We start from the raw sequence: 5,188 nt of genomic DNA, 5'->3' as shown, positions 1-5,188 counted from the left end.
ATTCATGTGTTAGTTACAAAATTTGATACATGAGCAGTATGACCATTTTTATGTGTCATGTAATTCATGAATTAATTGCATAGAAGTTAGTAATTAATGGAAAGCCAATAGCATCTTTGGTATGAGTTCATGTCCTCTGTGCAATAATTATTAATAATTAATTTATTAAGGAAAAATTTATAAATGCACAAATTATTGTAAATATATATTTGCTTCCGAAAATAGTTAGTTTACATTTCATTCAGATATTAATTATACATACTTATACATACTTATTTATTTTATGCTTTTGACCTTTTTACTAATTCTAGTGTTAAACTGAATCATATTCTTCAGTAATACAAAGATTATGCTGTATCATTTATTCAATTACATTGTCAATACAAATCTTAATCAATAATATTCAGTGGGTAATTCTTGCACAGTTTAATTTCCTTGAAACAGACCTGCAAACAAAGTTGCTCTATTACTTTCAGATGTCGAAGAATATTAGTTTCTCAAAAAATGTGTAATTCATATGTAAGATCTTTCTCCTACTCACTTTCTATACACAGTTGTATTCACTCCTGTTGCAGAACCTTTATTCTGTAGATAATTTGCAAAATACACAGCTTACATCCACAATTTCTTCTCTATTTCAATCGTACAGGAGTGCTCGTATTTTATTCAGTAATATTTGATTAAGCCTTTCCATTCAGTTGAGGTGTATACAGTGTCGTATAATCCTGTATAATTACTTTCTGTCTGCACCAATTCTTGAATTCTCCGCTGGTAAACTCCTTTTTCCGTTATTGCATTTAAATCTGTATGTTATTCCACTTTGCTTCTGCTGCTGCAACACAATTAAACAATCTCTATAATGCTTCAGTATATGATACCATAAAATATATCATCACGAAATTAGTAAAATCTAAGACTGTCATTGCATACCTATTTCTGTTACATGTCTCTGGCTCTCTAGGTCCACATATATCAGAATGTATAATTTCAAGCTGCCTTTTGCCCTTGTTCTTGGCTCTAGAAACAGCATCTTCAATTACTTTGCATAGAAAAAGTATCCTGCATTCTCCAATTTTTGCCTTTTGTATTTTTTTCCTTACTTTTATTCCCAATGTTTTCTTGGGCAACTCTCTCGTGTTTTCTATATTTAGATGGTCCAATTTTCTGTATTACTACCAGCTTCTTGTTCCTCCCAAATAATAATGTTCTAGTCTGTATTTTTCCTTCTAATTCGTCCACACCATAAAGTCCATTAATACACATCTTCTCTACTAATATTTCTTTTTTCTTCTTATAAACTATTAGATTATGTTTCAAGAACATTATTTTACCACCCTTAGAATTATCTTACCACCCTTTTGAGTTATCAGATGTATTGATATTAAATTCTGTCTCAAGTTTGAAACATACAGAACATTTTTAAATATATAGCTATCTAACTCAACTCTACCTTTTGCTATAGTTTCCATGAAAATGTTTCCTTTTGCTCATTCAATTTCTGTTCTTATTGTTTCTTATTCCTTAAAATATTCTAACTTCTTCACCATATGGCTGATTGTTCTTGAGTCCAAAATCCATTGTTTTGTTCCATTGTTCTCTGTCAAGAAGCACACTTTCTTCTTTTCTTCTTGATCTCCTTTACTTTGCTTCATGTTTTTAAAATAACAGTCTTTTTCCAAATGATTAGATTTCTTACATGTCCCACACGGAGAGCACACTTCTTGAGTCTCGTCTATTCTTTCTAATTCTAGAAATTTTTCTGATTTTTATCCTAATTTTAATTCACAACTAAAGTATTTAATTTCTTTGTTACCTTTTTTGTTTTTCCAACATTTGAAGCACCTCTTCTCTTGAGCTTTGCAGGCTATAGATCATTTTGATGATCTTGCTTTCTTGACAATCACCTGAGTTGTGAGATTATCTATTTTCCTTTCTCCTTTTTGCATTAATCCCACACAGTTGCAAATACACGATCTAACAATGTACATAAGATTTTAGTTATGAACATTGTTTAATCTATTTTACGTCCTAATGAATGTAATTTGAAAACTTACCTGTCAGCCACGCAGTGTGGGTTACTATATCATGTTCTGTTGTTTTGTATCCTTCTCACAGATATTGCTCAATTTTACCCATATCTCATAACTTGACGTACCGATTGGTACATCAAGTAATAATACCTTCCCTATGATTGAAACTATCAAGTTTTGTAATTACACATTTTTAACCAATCTTAATTGCAATCTCCTACATTTCTTAGTTCCTTCATTATATGTCAATACAAACCTTAAAATCATAGCGTGTAGACCACTCTAAATTTTCAAATATGATATCCATCTTGATCCTTTCATCTATTGATACTTTCAATTTTCTTCTCGAATTTTGTTTTCCGCACTCAAACATGTGGCCTACATTCTGTTGGCAGTCCATAACCTGTTGATTTATTTTTTAACTTAAAACATGCACAACCCACACACATTCCACCGTATATTACTCACTCGAGGTGTCCTTTTGTTTTCACCGCTGCCACAATCTCATGTCATTCTCTCCAGTTATAGATTAATTCGCCGTTTACAGTCGAAAATATCCATTACACAATTGCCGTCCAATAATAACATGTATCGGGAGCATATAACCAAAGTTAGTAACCGTTTCACATTCAAGCGCCTTCGATCAGCGCCATCTATGAGTTTGGACTGGAACCTTGAACCTTTGTTGTTTGAATTTTCATTCGGTACTAGAAAATTAACAAGTTACTCAATTTCTGCGATTAATTTATGAACTTTTATAATTTCATCGCAAAGGCGAAGCCTTGGCGAACGTTCTAATATAACTTTTGCTATAAATTTGTCCCTAATTAATTAATTATTAATTATTATTCTACGGAGTGTTTGAATTGTTGTCGAAGACGCCATTGGTTTTTCATTAATTACTATCCTTTACGCAATTAATTTGTGAAACTTTATGCACTCATTAGAAAAACAATGTTCTTGCGAATCTTCTCATATCACTTTTGTTCACATTTTGATTCTAGTTTCGTTTAGTATTAAATATTTTCACGAAAGATCGTAATGGTCGCCGTTACAAAATCATAGACGCCATCAAACAAAAATTAATAACTAACAATTTAGAGTTAAATTGTTTACGAATATTATATGAGAATGTAGCCTGAAGTTCCAGCTTTGCAATGAAGTTATGAAAGTTCACAAATTAATTACAAAAATTGAGTAATTAATAATTTTTCCCTACCGGAGCCATTCTATCCTTTTCTATCCCCACGCTGTCCTTGTCTGTCACGTGACCAACACATCGACGACCTCCTTGCCTATTCTATATTCCTATCACTTTCTTGATTTTTGAGCCCAAATCATAGATGGCGCTGATCGAAGGCGCTTGAATTTGAATCGATCATTATCCTAATAAATTAATTCGACAGTGGAAACTTAACAAATCCTGAGTTTCAGTAATTAATTCATGAATTTCTATAGTTGCATCGCAAAGTTGAAACTACAGGCAACATTCTTTTGCGATTTTCGAGAATAATTGGATGCTAATTAATTTGTTATTCATAATTAATTGAAGGCGTACGTGATTTCGTACCAACAACCGTCATAATCTTTTGATAAAATGTTAAATAATGGACAAAACTAGAACTACAATGTTAACAAAAATGTAAGAGATGCTGCATAATTGTTGATTGCATAAAAGATAATAATTATTGGCAAACTATCAGTACCTTCGATATTAGTTCACACCCCCTGAGCAATAATTATTATAAATTAATTAATTAAAAAGGAATTAATTTGTCCAGAATTACGAAAGGCATGAAATGCATAAAAGAAACAAGTATGTATAATTATCTTCCTACCTGAATGAAATCCATACTCATTTTTGCCAGAAGTAAATATAAATTTACAATATTTTATGCATTAGACCACTTTAGTAATTCTAATATTGAAATGAGCTAAACTCTTGCTACAAAGATTATGTTGTATCATTTATTTAACTATATTGTACAAAACAAAACTTAATCTGTAATATTCATTTTATAATTCTTGCAGAGTTTACTTTCCTTGAAATGAATCTGCAAACAAAATTGCTCTATTACTCACATATTTAGAAAAATATTAGTTTCTGCGAAAACGTGATTTATATGTGAGATCATTCTCCTACTCACTTTCCATATGCAGTTGTATTCATTGCTTTCGCAGAACTTCTATTTTGCACATAAGCTGCAAAATACACAGCTTCTACCCACAATTTCTTTTCCATTCCAGTCACAAAGGAGTGCTCGTGTTTTATTCAGTAATATTCGATTAAGCCCTTCCATTCAGTTGAGGTGTATACAGTGTCGTATAATCCAGTATAATTACTTTCTGTCTGTACCAATTCTTGAATTCTCGACTGGTAGACTTTCCTGCTTCCATTATCGCATCTAAGTCTGTGTTCCACTTTACTTCCGCTGCTGCAACATACTTTTACAATCTCTGTAATGCTAAGTATTTGATTCCATAAGAAAAATCCTCACAAAATTAGTAAAATCTAAGACTATCATCACATACCTATTTCTGTTCCATGTCTCTAGTTCTATAGGCCCGCACATATATCGGAATGATTTTTGCCAAATAATTGGACTTCTTACATGTACCACATGGAGAGTATACTTCTTAAGCCTCGTCCTTTCTTCATAATCCTAGAAATTTTACTGACTTTTATTCTAATCTGCTACAACTGTAACACTTAATTTCTTTGTTACCTTTGTTGTTTTTTCAACATGCACATGCAAGATGTCTAATGGAATTGTACTTGAAACATCTCTTCTCTTGAGGTTTGATGGCTACAGACCTCCTTTTCCCCTTCCTTCCTTTGCAATCAGTTCAGTTTTGAGATTATCTATTCCCTTTTCTTATTTCTGCATTACAATTACAAGGCATTTGCAAATACACGTTCATAAAACATACATAAGGTTTTAGTTATAAGCATTCTTTTTTCTATCTTACTGAACAATGCATGTAATTTGAAAACTTACCGGTCTGACACACAATGTGGATTATAATATCACGTTCAAATTTATATTTATACATGAAAAATTCCTTTGTAACGGAATATCTTTGCTCTTCTTATCCTTATCATAGATATTGCTGAATTTTACCCATATTTCGTGACTTCATGTACATGTTGGTACATC

At 31.7% G+C, this 5,188-nt stretch overlaps 3 long non-coding RNA genes across 4 annotated transcripts; all 3 read right to left on the bottom strand.

Annotated features, from left to right (window-relative positions):
• Positions 1-409: 409 nt before the first annotated feature.
• LOC108550393 (uncharacterized) lies at positions 410-1,116 on the bottom strand. Its single transcript, XR_001890419.1, has 3 exons — positions 931-1,116; positions 542-832; positions 410-446 (listed from the first exon to the last, which is right to left on the bottom strand). It is a non-coding gene; the product is annotated as an uncharacterized LOC108550393 (long non-coding RNA).
• Positions 1,117-1,658: 542 nt separating this feature from the next.
• On the bottom strand, positions 1,659-2,174 carry LOC108550394 (uncharacterized). The gene is made up of 3 exons (XR_001890420.1): positions 2,055-2,174; positions 1,814-1,974; positions 1,659-1,747 (listed from the first exon to the last, which is right to left on the bottom strand). It is a non-coding gene; the product is annotated as an uncharacterized LOC108550394 (long non-coding RNA).
• A 2,119-nt stretch (positions 2,175-4,293) lies between these two features.
• On the bottom strand, positions 4,294-4,874 carry LOC108550392 (uncharacterized). Of its 2 annotated transcripts, none has more exons than XR_001890417.1 (3): positions 4,757-4,874; positions 4,563-4,693; positions 4,294-4,475 (listed from the first exon to the last, which is right to left on the bottom strand). It is a non-coding gene; the product is annotated as an uncharacterized LOC108550392 (long non-coding RNA). The 2 variants fall into 2 exon arrangements; XR_001890418.1 differs by having other exon boundaries at positions 4,294-4,465.
• Between the last annotated feature and the right edge of the window lie 314 nt (positions 4,875-5,188).

Source organism: Eufriesea mexicana, unplaced genomic scaffold, assembly GCF_001483705.2.
Source record: "Eufriesea mexicana isolate 0111107269 unplaced genomic scaffold, ASM148370v2 scaffold2720, whole genome shotgun sequence".
Lineage (NCBI taxonomy): Eukaryota > Metazoa > Arthropoda > Insecta > Hymenoptera > Apidae > Eufriesea > Eufriesea mexicana.
The sequence above is the reverse complement of the archived record's forward strand: the minus strand, read 5'-3'. Positions and strand labels throughout refer to the sequence as shown.